The following is a 21,644-nucleotide window of genomic DNA, read 5'->3' on the forward strand; positions in this document are numbered from 1 at the left end:
AGAGCAGAACACCAAAAGAGTTGGGCAACGTAGTTATCTCAGATGCTTCCTAAGAGAAGTCCCCACACCTGACTCCAGGTGCGACTGAACATAATTGGAATGATGAATAATGGACATCAGTTGAAGGGACAGCTGAACAGATCAAGTTCTTGCATCTCTCTGTATTCCTGAAAAGTCCTACCATCTTACAAATTTAATTTAAAAATGTGAACTTTATTTCCAAAGAACACACTTTCCTATGAAACCAGCTAAAAGCAGCTCCTTCATCACTTTCTTTTGGTGCCTTTCTCATATTCAAGATTGTTCCTCAGCTAACCCCAGCGCTAAGATTTCTCAAAATTTCCAGAAAAGCTGAAGAAAGGGAGGAGGCTGGCTCTAGATCTGGGGCCTTGAGATAGAATTTGGATTTTATTCTGTGTGAGCCATTCATAGCGAGCACCCTGGAACTGCAATGCCCATATTTTGCCAGTGGGTGCTGATGTCTAACAAGAAAACTGAGCCTAAGTCCTCGGTAATGCAGAACCCCAGGGCCAGGGCTCATTCCCACCAGCTGAAGCTTCAAGCAACTAACCTGGCTGCTTAAACCCCAATGGAGTCTTGTAGTTCTGTTTCTTACACTCTCAAATGAGGAAAATACAAATCATGGGCCTAATTCTCTCATTTTAATGCCCCAAGTTGAGCAGGGTATCCAAACCTGTGTTTTTCCTCTGCCTGCAACATTGATAATCGACAATAAGTGTCCAACATTGAACCAAACTCTACCTCTCCATTGGCATTCTAGAGCCCAGCCTGGTACACCCTCACAAACTCTTCGGCCACCAGTGGGAATTATCACTGCTCAAACCTCCACACATTCTCCCTCACTACCAGAACTTGCCCATTTTAGCACAAACATACTGTATCTCTGCCCTAACTTCAACAATAGCATCTGAGTGTTTTTACCAGCCACCCTTCATTGCATAATCTCAAGTAAGGACTCATTATTCCCATCAGCTTTACTTTGTTGACTCTCAACTTCACCAGTAAGTCCTGCTAGATTTCTGTTTCTTCCACAAGCTGACCAAATAAAGAACACTGTGCCCATTTTGGGAGGTCTAGGGGTCATTCTTCCAATTACCTTATTCCAGTCTCCACAAACATCTAATTCAACTGACCGCTTCTCCCTGTTGGGAACATTTTCTTCTGTTGGTTTCTATGACAACACTCTCAACTTGTTTATCAGTTGCCTCTCCCAAAGCTTCTTCTTAGCTTCTCTTTGTTCATTTCTCTTTATTTTATGACCTCCACTCTGATATCATACATGATCTCACATCCAACATTGAAATGCAAAGCATATGATTTGCAGCTGAAGTCAACACCTGGTATACCACCTTTCAGGAAAATGGCGACCAGTAGTGCTCCACCCAGTTACTTAGGTCAAAATCCCAAGAATCTTCCTCATTACCTCTGGCCCTCCCCTCCACTCCACATGCACTCCCCAGTAAACCACATCATGATGCTTCCAGAGTAGACTCCGACTCTACCCACTCATCATCATCTCCTGCTTCTGCTGCCCACAAACAGTCATCCTAACTTAGGTGAATGACCTTGGTCACCTGACACACTGCTGTGTTTCCAATTTAATACCCTATAACCTTTTGCAAAGTATGTCAGTTCCCTGCAGAAAAACAAAAAGGAAGGAAGGAAGAAAGAAAGAAAGAAAGGAAGGAAGGAAGGAAGGAAGGAAGGAAGCAAGCAAGCAAGCATTCAAATAAATAAAAAACACTCTCCATTGGCTTCCTGCCACAGACAGAATAAAATCCAAACTGCTTATAATGGTCCAAATTGTGTTCTGCCACTTCAGCTTTCCCAGAACTCTGCTTACTCACTAGGCTTCACTGGAAGCCACATGAACCCTTCCGTTTTGTGAAATCACAAAGTCCATTCCAACCTCGGGACTGTCACATCGCTCCCTGCTGGAACGCCCTCCCCACTCCCTGAGAGCTGGGCTTCTCCTTTCATTCATGCCTTTACCTACCAGTCAGTCATCAGAACTGACAGCATTCCCTAACCCTTTCCCTAAGGTAGAGTCTCCTGCGCCCAACTATAGATTGGCTCTATATCACACTATCCCATTTTCTTCCTATTAGCTTTTGCTATCTGAAATTAATCTTTTGTTACTTTGCCTTTTATGTTTTTCTCTGTCTCCCTCCATTAAAATACAAATTGGATGAAGCTAGGTCCCTCATCTGTGTTAGTCGCTATTGGGTCACCCTGATGCCTGGCATAATGAAGCATTTAATAAATAATAAATCAATGACAAACCAGAGATAAATGCTACCGCTGAGCTATGATTTTAGGATTCCTAATCAATTGACACATGCACTTTGTCTTCCTTAAGCAATGAAATCTCTGCAACCCAAATGTGATATATAAAAGCCTCTGATTAAAAAATTGTAAAGTTGAACTTGGAGCCTGGAGGAGTTTGTTTCTATATGCAATCTGCAGACGCATGCATAAAGAAGTTGATGTGTGACCTCTACCTGCTAAATTATATCCTTTATAGATACTTGAAACACTGTTGGCTATTGTGTGGTATTAGGAGGTTCATATAAAACATTAGAAATTGAGATGAAGATCTGTGGAGATCTGCCAAGTGTAATCCTCCAGTGAGAGGCAAAGACACAGCAAAGTCCAGAGAGCACCTAGCTGGCTACTCCACTCCCACCCTGTATGATGGCCCCAGTGTGCCTTCCATTCCACAAACGAAAACATAAAAGATAGTGAGGAAGTGTAGTTGTCCAGTAGCAGCATCATGAGCATGGAAGGTCATTGTGTTTACCAAGTGAAGTGTTCAGTACCTTTTGTCCACAATGTGTTCCAAGCTCAAGAGCTCTCACAGGCATATTTGCAAATATCTCTGTTCCTATGTTGCCACTACAGTTAGAACTCTAGGGTTAAACTAGGAAGTTCTGAGCACTTATCAGACGTGCTAAGTGGTGAACCAACAAGTTGGATGCTATGAGCCTCTAAAAATGACTAGTTATTATTAGCCAGGCTTCCAGCAAGAATGAAAACTAAGCATAGGGCTCCAGTTTGGAGCTAACAAGCCATCAAAGCTAGATGTGCAGCATAAAGGACCGTGTGGATACACCTGCAGCAGTGTTAACAGCTGTGCTATGTGAGAGCTTTCTCTTCTGGAAACACAGGTTCATGGTCACTGAGGGCTGCTGGAACAGTTAATAAATCTACGATTAGAATGAAATAGAACATAGTTGGAAACAAGCAGAGGGCTTTAGAGGTAACTTGGGGATCTGGTTTCAGCAGTTCTCTTCGAACTCTGCTGCTTGCCTCTCATCTCTCACCTCTCCCATTTCCCAATCTGCTTCCAGCATCCCTTATTCCCATCAAATGTGATACTGCTCAGCTATATGGAATTCACTATTGCCGAGATGGAAGATAAGTATTGTATCTATTTTCTACTTTCCAACTTGCCCACTGTGCTATAAGCCCTTTGAAGATAACCACAGCCTGTGTCATTTCCCCCTCAAACCTCAAGGCCTCACTTGAAGCAAATTTCTAATGGACTCATATCCACATTTTTGAAAGCTCTTGAATGTAAGACTAGAAATATGATCATCATGAATATCACCATGGTGATGGAGAAAGATATCAGTGAAAATCAGGTGCCTTTCTCCAGAACAGATAAGAGTGGTTGGTAGTGTGTGAACTTTTAAGCGGCCTCTCTCAGAGCTTTCCTCCCTTACATTGAAGCAGGGAAGGACACACTGGTCAGGGGGCCATTTACTAAAACTGTGGCCTCTGCAAAGTGAATCCTCTAGGTGTTAATTCTTTCATTTTTCTAGTGAAGCCAACTCTAGGGAAATATTGTGAAAACTGAATGCTGATATAGAAATCATTTTCAGAAAACAGTGATGTTTTGAGCAAATATTACTGTTCCTACACCAAACATTGTAAGTAACTGCAAGACACATGAGAATGCCTGAAAAAGTTTATGAATGCATGGAATTAAAGGATTAGTTTATTTTTATGCAAAAAACTCAGGAAATCCATGTATACAAATTCTTGAAAAAGTTTCTGCAAATGTGTATTCCAAAATAACACATATGTATTCCAGATATTTTTTGCAGCAAATAAACTGTTTCTTTTAATTCCATATGTCCACAAACTTTTTGTAGTCCTCTATAAGAAGGATTCAGCGTGGGCCCGGCGGCGTGGCCTAGCGGCCAAAGTCCTCACCTTGAACGCACCGGGATCCCATATGGGCACTGGTTCTAATCCTTGCAGCTCCACTTCCCATCCAGCTCCCTGCTTGTAGCCTGGGAAAGCCCAAAGGACAGCCCAAAGACAGCCCAAAGCCTTGGGACCCTGCACCCCCGAGGCAGACCCCGAAGAGCTCCTGGCTCCTGGCTTCAGATGGGCACAGCACTGGCCGTTGCGGTCACTTAGGGAGTGAATCATCGGCCGGAAGATCTTCCTCTCTGTCTCTCCCCCTCTCTGTATATCTGACTTTGCAATAAAAATAAATAAATCTTAAAAAAAAAAAAGAAGGATCTGGCGTAACTTTGTGGGGAAAAGCAATAATCGTCTTAGCCTTAGGAGAATCCCCAGGAAATATCATCACAAGTTTAAGCTCCCTGGACCTCAATTTTGAAGCAAGAGATGCCAACTTTGTCATACACCTGACAGAGAACATAGCAGATTAAAAACAAATCTTCAACCTCGCATTTGGTACTTTGTGTCATTGCATTTAGCTATGGCTAATTAAACATTAAGTTTAAATCAAAGAGCAGGAATAGGTGTGTGTCTCTCCAGCAGACAATTTTATTTCTCACCTTATAGATGTACAAAATGAACTAGCACATGTTTTTTAGATGTTTAATACTATATTAAAACAGAGAAATAAGTCATGAAACACAAGCAGCAGACATAAAAAAAGAAATCTTGCACAGTCCTATGTCACATCTTTTTATAAAATCAGAAGGGAAATACTGAGTCCCACCTAAGAATAAAGCAAGAATCACAAAGGGAAATACTCCAACAAAAAAAGCATCCAGAAAACTACTTTAAGATTTTTTTTTATTGGGACAGAATTGGAAAATGAATAATATGTTTATTTAAAACATACAACAGATTTAATACAGAGATAGAGTGTGACATGGAGATCCTTTCAAGCCAACAAACACACCCATCGCATCTCATGGTTCCTACTATCTTTTATGCACATGTTAGGAATATGTGTGGTCAATTTCATTAGCAAATGCCAAGTAATAGTATATTATTATTAATGCTAGTTAATATGCTGTATGCCAGACCTCCAGAACTGATTGAAAAAATATTATACGCATAAATTTAAAAATATTATAACAGCTGCAAATACTCTATGAAACACACAAGTGATCATCTACTTGCTCTTTGGTTGCAAAGTCTTCCCTGTTTGAGAGTACAGGAAGCTGGGACATGGAGCTTTCTGCAGCTGTGCCCTGTTGCTCTGTTTCTCTTCTTCCTCAACACAGACCACTTAGCTCTACCAAAGGCTTGAGCCTCTGACTCAGCTGTTGATTCTGCCAATTACTTTCAGCATTCCATCCAGCCTAGGGATTGTCTACATTCCTGGGCACACCATGACTACTCGACCTGCAGATAAGGCAGTTGAGTTCCACACGCACCTATAACACCCATATCAACATTAACATTCTCCTCCTCCTCCTCCTTCTTCATTTTTTGTGGTTGTTGGAAAGGCAGATATACAGAGAGAAAGAGATACAAAGAGAAAGATCTTCTGTCCCCTGGTTCACTCCCCAAGTAACCGCAATCACCGGAGCTCAAATGATTAAAGCCAGAATCCAGGAGATTCTTTCAAGTCTCCCATGCAGGTGCAGGGTCCCAAGGGTTTGGACTGTCCTTGACTGCTTTCCCAGCCCACAGGCAGAGGGAGCTGGATGGAAAGTGGAACAGCTAGAATTAGAACTGGTGCCCATATGGGATCCCAGGATGTGCAAGGCAAGGACTTTAGCCAATATGCTACTGCACTGGGCCCCACATTCTCTTTCAATTAAGTTGGTGGCCCATGGCTCCCACTAAATTGAGCTCTCACTACTACGATTGAGTTGCATGATCTGTTTTTTCCCCCCAAAAGAACATCCATTGAGTCAACTTTATATGTTACCTATGTAGTCAAAAAAAGGTGATGGGGTGACTTCTTTCCTTTCTCAGCCTATCCAAAGTGTCCCTGAAACCCCCACATGGATTGTCCCACTTGCACAGGGGCAATTCAGTGTGTGAGGTCATTTCTTGCTTGGCAACACAGAGTCCAGCTAAAATAGCCTCTTATGAGCAAAAATGCACTGGAGAATATGTTGTTGTCTCCTGTTTGTTCATGTCTATTCCTCCCACAATCAAAAGTTTATAAATACTTTGAGCTTCTAAGTCTTAGGGGGGGGAAAAGTGACAGGAAATCAGATTCGAGTAAAGCCTAATAATGCTGATCACCCCTAAGTTCAATTTAAAGCACAACAGCAACAACAACAACAACAAAAGTGCTCATAAATTGTCTAGGCAACGCTGGACAAGCCACAATAGAATACCATTACTTTACTCTCTGCAATTCCTTTTACACCAGCTGGGGATAAACCTGAACAAATGACCCTGATCGTAGCAAGGCAGGTCTTTAAAGGAAGCTGATTGCTGCTCACTGCTCCCCTGCCAGCTCTTCACAGAAGAGCAGGGAACCAGGTTGGGGCGGCCTCACTCCCATCAGGCTCTTCCAGCTCTCTGCAGCAGACAACAATGCTCACATGGCATTAGCACGCTGCATAAGAAACAGCAGAAATGGATCAGTGGTAGTCAACAGGGATTCCAGGGCTGCCCTGAGCCTCACAATGAGCAGACCTGTCTTCCTTCAGAGACCACTGGCAGGGCTATTTCCTGTGCCATAGAGTCCACTGTCAAGCATCAGTCCATACCAGGAGCAGAGAGGCACGGTCTGAAAATGAGAGACTAGGGATAGAGGAACAAATTAGGATGAAATGCCCTGGGCAACGAAGGCAGCAGAGGGCCCTGTGCTCAGGTCTCTAACATAAACAACTCCTCGGGAAGAGCCTCCCTCTGCAGCACCCCTGCAGCGTGCTGTGCCTATGGCTTTGCCTCAGGCAGCTTTGGCTCTGTAAAGTAAGGCAGCAGACATGGGAAGAAATGCCCCATCTGCCACAAGGTTACAATTCAAAAGCAAACAGAAAAATCCACACCTTTTGCATGCTAATGTCTGCGGCATGCGGGTACTTATGGTTAAAGAGCATTGTTAAAGGTTAAAGTGCACTGTTCTAAACACTTAAAGATCGATTGGGTAGGGGTCATGGGGTGGAAACTCCCCACACAGCAGCCACAAAGCAGAGAAGCGATAAAGATGAACTAGACACAAGGAACATGCATAGGGCCTAGGTGCGCTGAAAGTCTCCACAGGCAAGATTGCTGGAGAATACGTTCCCTTCCAGATTGCTTCATTTCTTTACTTCATGCCCAAGTGGGAACTGGACCTATCCCTAAAGTCCAAATAGAAACTACCACACATTCAATCACTCAACAATATTCACTGAATTAAGCAGAGTTCCAGACACTAGACAACAAAAAAAAAATGTCCCTTGTAGAATTTACATGCTAGTAAGTGCTCATTAAGACAATACAGTTCCTAAATGGCTTGCAGTGGTTATAGGAAAAATAGTACAGCTTGAAAGGAATCATGAGTGTTGTGGAGTCTTGCAGCTTTAAATAAATGATCAACGTAGGAATGAGAAAAGACTTTAAGGAAGAAAGACAGGAGCCGTTTGGAAATGCATGAGAAACACTGTGTTGTCTGAGCAAAATCAGGCACCATTTGAGATATTTATCAGAAAGGCAAGAATCTGTGACTTGTCTCTCAAAGGATTGGTCTCACTTCTCTGTCAAGATGTTCCTAGAAATACACTTGGGAAACAATACAGAAAAAAAAGTGGTTCCAGCATGATCTGAGCAGCATCTGGGGAGGTTGCGACCTAGTCACCTATTGGGTTTATTTTGAGGGTAGAACCAAAATCCATTCTTGATGCTAACTTGCTATTATTTTTCCATCACCTTCAGTACTCTAACCACTCATTTATTCCCATTACCTTATGGAACATCTACCTCAAGTTCAACCCTGTGCTAATCTTTGTTAAGGAATAAAGAAAGCTAACTGGTAACAAGAATTCCAAACCCCATGGAATTTATAATCTAATTGGGCAGTGAAGAAGCCAGCTACATAAATAATTATAACATATTGGGAAAGGGATGCTCAATGTATGAAAAAAACAGAGATTAGCATAGCAAGAGCTCAGAAGTGTTGTGTTTGTGCTTTTGAAGGCACTGAATTTTCCACGTGGCAATCTGAGACTCCTAGAAAAAATAGTCTGTCAATATATAAACCTGTAATCCTGTAATACCTTCCACATGTTCAGAATGTTAGAAGCCACAGGAGCTAACATTTCAAGTCTGTGGGCTTCCATTATTCTGTTGTAAAACTACATTTGAGATACTGTTTGCATCAGAGGCCCAGATTCTGGGAATACTGTTTGTGGACAGCCTAGCATTGCTTTGCCAGAAGAGAACAGTTTTATCAGACTGCCGCCTCCTTCCCAGGGAGCCTCGGCCCCTTGCTTCCTGCTCAGTTCAGCTCTCCAGCCCAGCCAAACTCCAGAAATCCCCACAGAATTGCCTGAGAAGACTCTGCAGCCTGACTTCTCTTTCTGCTCAAGCCTGATTCCTTACCTAACTTTCTACAGATGAAAAGTGCAAGAACACATCACTCATTCTGTGTTCTCACCTGCTTAGAACATGCACCGCGCATTGGACGTTGGGCACAGTGGTCAACATGCTTTCTGAGAAGTGTTATCACATATCAGCAGGCCGGGCTTTTCACCCCAACTCTGCTTCTGATTTCAGATGACGGCTAATGGATGGCAGCAGGTGACAGCTTAAATGATCAGGTCCCTCACACCCTTGTGGGAGACCTAGACTGAGCTTCTGCCTTTGACCTGGCTCTGTCTTGGTTGCTACATGCTTTTGAAGAATGAATCAGTGGATGCAAGGACTCTCTCTCTCCTTCAAATGCACTGAAAATAAACAAACAAAAATTTAAAGAATCTACTGCTTGAAGAACACAATATACAGTACCATTGTTTGGCTAAATCTGTGAGCCTCACAGATGGACTTCTATGCTGTGCTCTTATCACAATCTACTTCCACATTAAAGTATGTCTTTTTGCCTGCAGCTTCCCGGGAAACATAAAGCTACCTTCAATGGTAATTATAAATAAGAATGGATTTCTGCTGACTGGAAATATCTACAGTTTCTGTTCTTTCAAAGTAATTGTTTTTTTTTTCATGATGTTCAATCATAATTTCCCCTCAGATCCCTTTGAAATAAAATTGTTAAATAATCTTGGGAAAGATAATTTCTGTAAGGGCTAACAATTTTTTAGGTACTTCCAGCTGGCTGAACTGTGGTTCAGAGATCACAACCACAGAAACACTTCCCTTCCGTAGTCTGAGTAAGCTCCCTGCTCTGTCCTTAAAGAAGATGGAAAGCTACAGAAATGAGGATACCTTCATTTCACATTAGAGCATATGGGTTCATTTCCAGGCTCTGGCTCCCTATCCAACTTCCCAGCCAAATAGACTGTAGATAGAAGAAATGACCAAAGGAATTGCATTTCTACCACCCATGTGGGAGCTCTGGATTGAGTTCCCAGATCCTGCCTCCAGCCTCAATTAAATCCTGACAATCACGGACATTTGGAGAGTGAATTAGTAGATGGAGGGTCTATTTCTCCCACTTTTACAAACACACACACCATAAATAAGTTATTGCAAAATATAAAATAATAGACTGAAAATTTCTGAAAAACCTTCACAATTATGGATGTTCTTGAAGTCATTTGAGAAACCACAGGCACGAAGTAAAATTTTTATGACTATGCGCACGATCACTTAGTACCTTGCCCAAGGTAGATAAGACTGTTGATTACAAGTTTTAGAGAACCAAATGGAATTATAATAAAAATATGAAAAATTTATTCTTTTCAAAGATCAGGTGGATCTGTTTCCCAGAGACTCCAACAGTGCCACTAGGACCTCATGACTTCCTCTGTCACCTGGCTCAGCTACCTATTGGATTTAGTCTCAAATCATCCTTCACCTGAGTGTGGCAACAATGGCTAATGGGTAATAGAGGCTCAGTCATTACAGATGCTGATCTCAAAGCAAGAAAGTACTTCCTTTGTTAACAGCACTAGCAAAAGTCCCAAACTAGTCTATGAATGGCCTTTCTGGATTCACGAATCCACCTCTGTGGTCAGAGAAGATATATGCCCCCAACTCAAGCCACATCAACCAGGTTAACTCTAAGAAAAAGACATTCTGACAACTGAGTAGGAAAAGAAATGAACACAATGAGGCGTGGAAAGACAGGATGGGCAGCTGTCAAGTCAACACAGCCCTGTTTCCCACAGTTCGCAGGGGGCTCTTATTAGGAACTTAGGCTCCTACATTTCAGTCCTAACTGGTTTCCTCACCTCTTTTCCTTAGCTCACTCACCTGTCCCCAGTCCAAGGTCATATTTTACGCACTGTATGTTTCCTTCCCTCTCTTTCCTTCATCATATCAGTTCCTCCATAAAGCTACTTCCCCCTCCCACAAAAGCTTCAGCACAAACAACCACAAGAAGCAGAATGCATAAAACCTACATTTTCCTTCTGTCAGAAGAAGGAAAGAGGGGTCTACAGTTGTAATTATGCTTGAAGACAGTTGGTACCTGTCAATGCCCTGGTCATAGTATTTGTATCCATTGATGAGTTTGGCCGATTTTGCTTTCTGAATGAGGAAATCTATGTGTTTGGAGAAGTGAGACCTTGAGAGAAACTGAAAGGGCTTGAAACAGTTTACTCAGATTCCACTTTTCCAGCTCAAGTTCTGAGTCTGTGGTGGGAAGAGTAAAGGGTTAAACTCCAAAGATATGGTTCAAAGAGAATGTAGGTACTTCTGTGGGAATTTTCAAGTGGGAGGTATGGGATAGCTGCTGGATTCTCTCGATCCGACCAAAATGATCCCCTCTAAGCTGGAATTGTTTTGTAGCCACAGGCTGATGAGAGTGAGAATGCCAGGTTTCATATATTAAGATCTTAAGTACATTTCTAAGAAAAGTGCTGAGAACCAAACAGATTTAAAAAAAAAAAAAGCTACATTAAAAAACAGAAGAGAAACCATAAGAAAAATGTTTAAATGTTTACAATCAATATCATAAACACTTCTAGTTAAAGAGAACTTTATTTAATACAGTAAAAGCACTGGTAAACTAACAGAATAATGCAGGAAATGGATACGCTTACATATACAAAAGGTTCTTAGAATATGCTCCATCTTTTGTTATTTTCCTTTTCAATAGCTTAAAAAATTCACAAGCTCATGAAACAAAGCAACGTTCTCTACGGAATTTTTGTAATTGTCACACATCTTTATATATCTAAAAATAGAATGAATAATTATATAAATAAATTCAATTAAGTTTTGTACCGATATTAAGAGATTATGCAGCCAATAACTTGAGAATACTTTGGTACAATATAAACTGATGATTGTTCAATATATCAAAATTCATTAAATTATGCATTATGAAGAAAACAACAATATAGATCCATAGGCGAAGTGAAATCGTGGAAATGTTTATAACTTTCTGTTTACCAAAGTATATAGTTTTTTTAAATTAATTTTTAATCATCTTACTTAGTTGATTAGGGTACAAAGGGTCAAGGGCTGCAGGGTGAAAGTGGGTAATACCATTGTTTCCACACTAATATTATTATTGTGAAAATATGGAACGCTTCACGAATTTGCATGTCATCCTTGCGCAGCGACCATGCTAATCTCTGTGTCGTTCCAATTTTAGTATATGTGCTGCCGAAGCAAGCACCAAAATATGTAGTTTTTATAGTGAGAAAACAGCACCAGAGAAATTTCCTATGCAGAAACTGGCACAAAATATACAGAAAATAATAATAGCCTTGCCCTCTGCTATACTTATTGTCAACTATACCTTATGCAGAACACATTTTCTAGGAATAAATACGAAGCAATACACAAATATTAATTTCAAACTGCCCACCATAGTGTTCAATATATAAAGGGATTTATTTTGGTCCTTTTCAAATGTGCAATCAATCCTTGAAAAGATAGGAGTCCATTCTTTTTTTTTTTTTTTTTTTTTTTTTTTTATATATAATCCATTTTATTGTATTGTTGTTGACAATCTTTACATAGTTAACTATAGTTGAAGGAAAATCAAGAAAGAGAAGGAAAAAAAAAAAAAAAGGTTCAGGGGGATAGGGAGGTGGGCAATGCTATTATGTCCATATTGTTTCCATCATGTATCTGAGGTAAAAGGGGATATTGAGGGAGAAGCCCCACCCGGTTTCCCGCCCACCCCAAGTCCCATATGTGGGGCATGCTCTGAGATATGTGCTCAAGTGGAGTTAATAGTTCTCCAGTTATGAGTCACTGCCAGTTTCGCTCGATGAGGTGGTCCACTGATTGATATGGTCCATCATGAAGTCTCCATTTGTCCCATATTTCGCTGCCAACATGTAGCTGAGATGAATGATTGTCCTATTCTGTCTTCTGTCTTTTCTTGGTTAGAATTCTGAGTCCAGCAGTTCAAGTGGGGAGATCTCCAAAGATACTTTGAGGTATTCCCAGACCAGATTCTTGTATGTTCTAGCAAGCACAGGGCCCGGCACAGTCCATCACCCTGATCAGCTGGTGGTTGCAATTGCTGTGTTGGTTCTGTTTTCAGTCCCGAGTTGCACTGGAACCAATGGGTGTTGCAGTCCAGTCTGGTTCGGCCCTTACATCAACCAGTGGGAGCTGCAGCCTAGTCGGGGCGACCCACAATAACCCCCACCAAGCCTGCCCCCTACCCTGGTTTGCCAATTTGTGTAGCAGAAGACCAGTCTGTCCCCCATCCCATTTGGCTCTGGTACTTGTCAATGGGTATTAAAGCTTAGTTCTATCTAATCGACTCAACCATCCAGCCCTCACAGATGTTGTTGAGTGCCTCTGTCTAGCCATCCCAGCCCCCGTCCTAGTTTTCATGCCCTCCCACGGGAATAGTGACCCAAGAAGGGGGAACCCACTTTTTCCCTCCCAGGTCTCTCTGTCCCGGTTTATGCACTCTTTAGGTGGTCCTGTGATTTAACTCGACAGAATTAGTCCCCAGTGCCAGCTTCTGCCAGCTGATGCTGTGGCCCTGATCTTGTCCACATGCAGCGCACAGGTGTTGTAGCCTTGCTTAGTCGTGTCTGTCTCTATCCCAGCCAACACTCTCCAGTGGGAGTGGTTGTCCAGCGAGGGGACCAGCCCCTTAACCCCCCCGCCAGCTCTGCCCCTCCCTTCCTGGATCTCACGTGTGCTGGATGGGTGTTGCATTCATATCCAGTACAGGCAACCACGCCCTGGCGTTCCAGAATGTGTACTGGTTTTGTCGCAACCAAACCCGGCCCATTCCACACTCTGTTCTGGTGGTCGGATTTGCCAGAGGATGACATGAACTGATTCAGCCTGGCCTGCTCCTGACCCATGCCGAATGCATGCCAGTGGGAAACTTTCCATGGCCTATTCTGGGCTGTTTCCAATCATGCTTCTCGCGCTTACCTGCAGGGACTGTGTCCTGCCAGAGGAGTTGCCCAGGCTCCTCCATCAGAACCCCTCCCAATGCCAGATTTTGCGCTTGCCAGGGGGTTCTTGAGCCAACCCTACTCAGTTCACCTCCTGTCCTAGCAGGAACAGTGGCTTTTCCTGGCTGGCTTTCACCCCATTCTGACTCTTGTTGTTGGATGTTTCAGCCCAGCCATGGCTTGTCCATACCCACATACAGCTCACACATGGCTCAGAAGGGGATTGAGACCCAGCCTAGTCAGTCCCACATCTACCCTGTTTCTCCATAACACCAGATGGTGCTGGGATCTGAACCGGCCTGGTGCATCCAATCCCAGCCCACACTAGTGCCTCGGGTGACTGCAACTGTTTCCTAGATAGAACGCAGCCCCCATTCCAGCACATACACCCCTTGGTGGGAACCTCATCCCAGCTGTGGCTTCCCAGATTGGGACCGTTCCTAGCTGTAAATCACACACCTGCACGTGGTTGCTCCGAGGACCATTAGGTGCCAGCCTGCTACACAAGCCGGAGCTTATCTTTTACTTGATAGGTGTTCAAAGCTCAGCATTGTTAAGGGATTGGAAGTTCTTCAAAGGAAGAGTTACTGGCATTGGGAATCTTTAGGATTGACTCAGATCCCAGAAACAGTGGGGTCACTCTAGAGCTATCTCAGCAGCGATTCAGATGTCCAATACCCCAGAGCTCCCCGGCCGGGCGGCCAGTAGGCACAGCCTGGCGCCAAATGGCGCACTGGCCGCCCTGGCCCAGCCCGCCATGAGCCATGGGCACATGGCGGACTGGGTTCGGGATCCGAGCTAGACGTCCTCTCCCGCAGCCCTCGGCTTGCCTCTGGCAGCCGGAAGTTAAATCCTGCAGGCCCGAGGTTGCGCCCCTCCCCAATCCCGTTCACCCACCACCCAATGAGGGTGTTGGGTGGGTCCCGGACATGCCCAGTCACGGAGGCCTCCCCCCTCGGCGTACTCACCCCAGAAGGAAGCAGGCCGCACCCAGGCATGTCCGGGCCCAGCCCGCCATGAACCATGGGCACATGGCGGACTGGGTTCGGGATCCGAGCTAGACGTCCTCTCCCGCAGCCCTCGGCTTGCCTCTGGCAGCCGGAAGTTAAATCCTGCAGGCCCGAGGTTGCGCCCCTCCCCAATCCCGTTCACCCACCACCCAATGAGGGTGTTGGGTGGGTCCCGGACATGCCCAGTCACGGAGGCCTCCCCCCTCGGCGTACTCACCCCAGAAGGAAGCAGGCCGCACCCAGGCATGTCCGGGCCCAGCCCGCCATGAACCATGGGCACATGGCGGACTGGGTTCGGGATCCGAGCTAGACGTCCTCTCCCGCAGCCCTCGGCTCGCCTCTGGCAGCCGGAAGTTAAATCCTGCAGGCCCGAGGTTGCGCCCCTCCCCAATCCCGTTCACCCACCACCCAATGAGGGTGTTGGGTGGGTCCCGGACATGCCCAGTCACGGAGGCCTCCCCCCTCGGCGTACTCACCCCAGAAGGAAGCAGGCCGCACCCAGGCATGTCCGGGCCCAGCCCGCCATGAGCCATGGGCACATGGCGGACTGGGTTCGGGATCCGAGCTAGACGTCCTCTCCCGCAGCCCTCGGCTCGCCTCTGGCAGCCGGAAGTTAAATCCTGCAGGCCCGAGGTTGCGCCCCTCCCCAATCCCGTTCACCCACCACCCAATGAGGGTGTTGGGTGGGTCCCGGACATGCCCAGTCACGGAGGCCTCCCCCCTCGGCGTACTCACCCCAGAAGGAAGCAGGCCGCACCCAGGCATGTCCGGGCCCAGCCCGCCATGAGCCATGGGCACATGGCGGACTGGGTTCGGGATCCGAGCTAGACGTCCTCTCCCGCAGCCCTCGGCTCGCCTCTCGATAGGAGTCCATTCTTAAGAGAATTTTAAACACATGTCACTGGCCTGCCAGTGAAAAGCTTCCATGTGTTTCTGCAGCTTTTAGAAGGCTTCCCTTCCTGAGTCTATTTTTGATGGAAGTCAGTTTGCCTTCTCCAATCATGAAAATAAAAGGCCTCAGCTCTTTCACTCCATACTCTAGCACAACCACAGGACAGGATCTTTCTAAACCTAATCCCCAGTCTTTAAATGAGTAAGCAGTTCCAAGATGAACAGCAGATTGAATTTATACCAATCCAGAGATCATGACAGTGGTGTCCTATAATTGAGTGAGAAACCGAAAGAGAGAGAATTCTATCACGCTCGTTTTGGGAAAACACTGATTATTTCTCTGGCTTCATACACCTTGGTCAGATGGTGTCTTGGAAACCATCATAACAACAGTTTGTTCAGGCCAAAAAGGAGTTTATGAATCCTAAAATTGCAGGGTGGAGGTTTAATAGGAATTAACATATGTTTGTAATGGTTCAAAACATCTCTGAACAAATGATCGACTAATTGCAAAAGAGAAGATAGTGACTTGAGCGTGGAGAAACTCAGCAAGAACTATTCTCAATGAGCAGGGTTAGCACCATCAATTAAGGAAAACAAGTCTTCTCCCATCACCAGATGGTGAATTTGTTAGGACCAAGTCCAAGTGTTTACCTCATGTTCTTCTAGGTTGTTTAAAACAAAAATAACAGCAGAGGATGGGAGGATGGTTCAAGTGGCTCATCCTCTTGGAAGCATCAGCACCAGACTGCTCCACTTCTCATCCAGCTTCATTTTATGGCCTGGAAAAGCAATGGAGTGTTCCAGATAGTCTTAAGACCCTGTACGCTCGTAGGAGACCCAGAAGAGGTTCCAGACTCCTGGCTTAGGATCAGCTCAGCTCTAGCCATTGTGGCCATTTGGGGGGGTGAACCAAAAGATGGAAGATTTTCCTCTGTCACTCCTTGATTCCATAAATCTGCCTTTGCCATAAAAATAAATTAATCTTTTAAAAATATAAGTAGCAGCACTCTTTCATCTTTCAGGTTTTGCTTTTCCAGTTTTACACAGGAAGAGGCTAATCGTCAAAGAGAAGGAATTTGTACCAAGCTGTACAACTGTAAATCCACAAGGTACAGATCTGAGTCCAGAGACCCTTGCTTCCAATGTCTGTTTCCTTCTAGTCCCTCACTCCTTTTGAGCGGTTGTGAAAGGCAATCTAATTATGTTACAGTGAAATTGATCAAACAAGAAATAAAGTTACTCATTACAAGAATAGAAAACAGGAAAATTCGCATACACAGGAGCCACAAACTCAAAAACTTCCTTAATAGATAAAAAGGGTGAATGGGTGAGCAGTAAATAGTGATTCATCGTTTGGATCAGGATAACTCCAAGAATTAATGGTTCATAAGTCCAATCCAATGTTGGCATTTGTGGTTAAAAAGGTGTCGTGCCCAGATCTGAACATGCAAAACCTCCTAAAATTTGAACATTGGCAGTTCATTTCTAACAAGTAAAGCACATCACTGGACAAACTAAACCCATCTTTTGGTTCCATGCTTGGTCTGCAGTCCCTTGTTGACATGGACTGCAGTTCCTATTCCTCACATTGGCAGTGGCAGTCCTGCCTCTCACAGGATGCAGGTGTGAGCACTCCACTGCACAGCCCGGGATGGCCGCCACGGTCAGCAACACAGCAGGCTGAGCTGAGCTGCAGCTGAGGTAAAGGCGTGCTGGCCCGATGCTGTTGTTAGGGATACATAATGGGATAGGAAGGAAGGAGGGTAGAATCCCAGCTCCTAGACAGTCATTGCCAGCCCCCATGTTTGGAGGTGCCCAGTCACGGACTGCAATGCACACAGAACCCATATTAGGAACAGGCCTCCAGAGGGTGCGTCATACTTTGAACTTACTGCAAATTGATAAAGAGAAAGGGGATACAGTTGCCTGTATATACAACGGTATTTCAAAAAGAAAAACATAATTTAAAGCATGACTTTGAGATCCACATATGGCTTTTCATAATGTAAATTATCCAATACATTTTGTTGAAAAAGGAAAAACTTTGGAGCAAAATAAAAGCATATGCGTTAATTCCACTTCCCATGAAGTTAAAAAAAAAAAGGCCCATTATTTGCACTCAGAAGAGAATTTAAAGCTTCCTTCTTTCTGCTTACTAAGCAAACACAGCATGGGTTCCCTGACCAGACAGCCTGCATTCAAGCCCAGGTGCTAGCACGTACCACCTGAGGCCATGAGAAAGTTCCTGAACCTACATGTCTGCTCCCTCCTCTCTAACATGGGGACAGCAAGAGCATCCTCTCCAGGCTGTTCCTGTGAGCTTTGGAAGGGCTTAGGAGAAGAACATTTTATGTGTCATTCATAAATATTATTGTTGAAAAGAAAGTAACCGATTAAGAATGATGTAAAAAAATAACTAAATATACAGTCATAAATTTTAGAAGACTTTTTTCAGTCTCTGGTTAACATTTATTTTGTTCCCAGTTATTCCTATTATTCTTAAATGCAATGTAATTATAACACATGTTTGGCCAAGCAAGACTTATCTTTTTAAAATTATGGAAGAGAAAATCCCTCAGCCTGAAAAACATTGTACCATAACAAATAAAGATTTTTTTATAGCATTGTTTTACTGTAGAAAAAGTATTATTTATTTTTTAAATGTAAAAGATTCACAAGGCTTTTGATTGCTTTATTATTAATTACATTGCATTATGTGACACAGTTTCATAGGCTCTGGGATTCCCCTAACCCCTCCTTGTGCCCTACCCCCATGGGGGATTCCTCTACCTTGCTGCAGTATTACAGTTCAAATTCCGTCAAGATTCTTTCATTGCAAGCATATACTAAGCATAGAGTCTAGCTTCTTATTGTCCAGATAAATTCAACGGTTACTTGGGGAGACCATCTCTTGTCTAAAGGTAGAGCTGGCAGAATATCATCCTGATCAATTAAAAGCCCCAACATAACATCAACAACAATTTACAACATTATTGAACTAATTGACATGGTATTTAGTATCCAATATGTTAAAAAATGCACGTTCTTAACCACATCCTGTGACTACTTCATTGACATTTCAATTTTAGTTTCTATACAACCGGCTTTGTATACCTTAAAATGGCTATAGGGTACTATTCAGCTGCCTCGTGTCTATTTTTATTTTAGTATTTAGCAGTTTATAGTGTTGAAGCATAATTTTGCTGAATTTGGCATATTTTTAGGATAGTCTAAACTGACTTACAACTCTAACAAGGCATATGTCAACAGTTAAGGCACAGAACAGTTTTAGGAGGGGAGTGCAGAGAGATCTTCAGTACCTTAGTGAGGAGTAACTAATCTTTGTGTCCTACCTTGTAAGGTATATGTGAATCCATGCTGACCGTTTCCTGTTTGGTTCTAAGCTTTCCTTGCTGTTCTCTGTCTATCTATTATAATTTTTTGTTTTTTGGGGGGGCTCCGAAGTGGTTGATTTTTTTAAAATTTTGTGGTACAATTCCATAGGCTCTGGGATTTCTCCATGCCCCCCCACCAAATTCCCACTCCTCGACTGATTTTCCCCATATTATTACAGCAGTATAATCTTTCATAAGTCCATAAGTCATAAGTCCATCAGTCTGCTACTTAAGTGTGTCCCAACACTGCTGGTACAGGCAGTGTCAGACAGTCTAGCCTCCCTGCCGGAGGCCTCTTCCGGCTGACTAGGAGCTTGCAAAGGATGCATGGATCCACAAGAAGACAAGAAGAAGAAATAAGAAGGAGAGACAAAGGAGGCATGGACCACTACGACATGATGCTCATAATGGACAACTTAGAAAAGTTGCCTTCTTTACTTATATACAAATCATCACAAGCTTTTGCACAACATCCAATTGTTTCATTTTTACTTCATGGTTAAGAGAATACAAAAACAATCCTAAAAAATATTATTTTACTTCAAAGAAAACATTTTTAACAAACCATTACTCATTCAAACCTGCAGTCACCCAGCTGAAGCCAGGAACTCCATGGTTGGCAGCACATGCAGTTACATAGTGACAAATCGTTTACTTATATTCAAAATCAGCTTTTACTAAACACAAACTAATATTGCTTAAAATATTACGAGTACAGAGTTAAAAGAAAAGATCACAAATGAAAGGAATTTATAAAAGCATATAACATAGATTCTTTGCTGAATCTTACAATCAAATCATGCATTAATTACCATCACCTTCACCTAGTGCTGATTCAATTGTTTTTTGTTCTTACTGTTGATTTAACAGTTTTTTTGTTCTTGTTCTTGTTCTTGTTCTTTTGTTAAAGTGCAGTGAAAGGGATCAGGGCAACTCAGCCAATCTACAAACAGAGGGCCTGTACAAGAAACTTCCTGTTATCTTTATAAATTGTTTTCTTTCCATAAATATGAGCGCCAATATAAGATAGAAGTTTTTATAAACTGTTTTCTTTCCCTAAACATAAGTGCCAATACAAGATTGAGATCTTAAGCCATTTTTGGGGGGGGGGGTTCACATTTGTCTCCCTTTAGAAGATGCCCCATATACTATCTGCTTTCCGTGGTGAGAAACCAAAATGCGTCATATCATGTGTTGTAACAGTTCGAGGCGCATGGTAAACAAACTATTTGTACCTCCATGATTGCCATCTGTTCCAAGATATTTTCAAGCCATTTCTTAAGGAAAACATTACTTATATTAGGGCAAACTTCAAGACAAAGGTGGGCACATAACAGGATGTTTGGAGACATTGTGGGTTCAATTGTACTAATGTATACTTTCAACTGTGTGTCATAGCCTTATGTCGCTAAAGATGTTTTTATCATAACATGATTGATCGGTTTAAGGTGTAATACCACTTACAGGAATCACTTTACATTAGCAGAAAAATAACAACAACAGCCTCAGGAGAATTCTATGAAACATCAGAGAGGGCACTGAGTGTCCATACAATGGAGTGAGGCAGCAATGAGGTGACCAGAGACATTCTGCCGGGCCTCACCACACAGCCAGAAACTCCTTGTAGCCTTGCTAACCGAGGAGCGGTGCTCATCACACACCCGTGCCATCCGACCCAACTGTATGGCTCCCCACACATCCCATTGTCTAGATATGTCCAACAGTTTCACTGGGATTCCCTCTTTGATTTGGAAGGAGGGATGCATACTGCATTGTATCTTCACAGCTGGGCATGATAGTCTCTAATATGCTGTCACTATACATTCCCTTAAATGAGAAGCCATGAAACAAAATCAACAACAGGTGTGAAGTTAAAACACCACCATGGAGTTGAAAAACATGCCACTGAATAACCAATGTACGGGTCTTAATTTGATAGGACAGGAAATGGGCTCCCACCAATTCTTTTCAAATACATTAATTTGGTAAGAATTTTTTCAACAGTAATTCAATAATAGCCACCTTACTAATTTTAGAGCAGATAGATTCTTCACCAATATCCAGGATGAAATAATCAGACAGAATATAATGGAAACAGTTATACATACTTATTTTCCCCAGCATAAAAAGTTGTAATCCTGGGCTATGTACGAGAGTGACATGAAATATCAATTCAGGAAAAGAATGATAAAAACTTTTTTTAAAGCATTTTGTCAGATACCTTCTAGAACTGCTAAATTGCCTTTCTATTCTCAATAACATGAGTCAAAGACCTCAAAGCCCATATTAAAAAAATGTGAGACAATCCATCTCAGAAACGGCACCTGATAGAAGAAAGCAGGATTTCCAAATCAATTTGTCATGATCCAATATGGATTAAGCAGTTTATTTGTTTTGACATTTCTCATTTACTAAGTGCCAGCATGCCAAAGTAATCTCTCCGTGATACAAACACAGAGCAGGACATTCAGTATTATTTATCTAGGGGATTTATGGCCCCTTTTCCTCCAGAGAAGTCATTTGAAAGCAGAAATATGGTGAAATTGGGAGAGCATGTGGTTTCGCCTGATAATGGTGTAATCTCATCATTTCACCCTTGCAATGTA

The 21,644-nt window shown here is 43.0% G+C and overlaps 1 protein-coding gene and 1 non-coding gene across 2 annotated transcripts in view; one reads left to right on the forward strand and one right to left on the reverse strand.

Moving 5' to 3' along the window:
- The window catches only part of SLC10A2 (solute carrier family 10 member 2), a 142,812-nt gene that overhangs the window by 37,606 nt on the left and 83,562 nt on the right, over positions 1-21,644 (forward strand). The window lies entirely within an intron of this gene.
- Positions 11,877-11,980, reverse strand: LOC118758017 (U6 spliceosomal RNA). Its single transcript, XR_004995484.2, has one exon. It is a non-coding gene; the product is annotated as a U6 spliceosomal RNA (small nuclear RNA).

The sequence above is a fragment of the Ochotona princeps genome, chromosome 12 (genome assembly GCF_030435755.1).
Source record: "Ochotona princeps isolate mOchPri1 chromosome 12, mOchPri1.hap1, whole genome shotgun sequence".
Taxonomy (NCBI): domain Eukaryota; kingdom Metazoa; phylum Chordata; class Mammalia; order Lagomorpha; family Ochotonidae; genus Ochotona; species Ochotona princeps.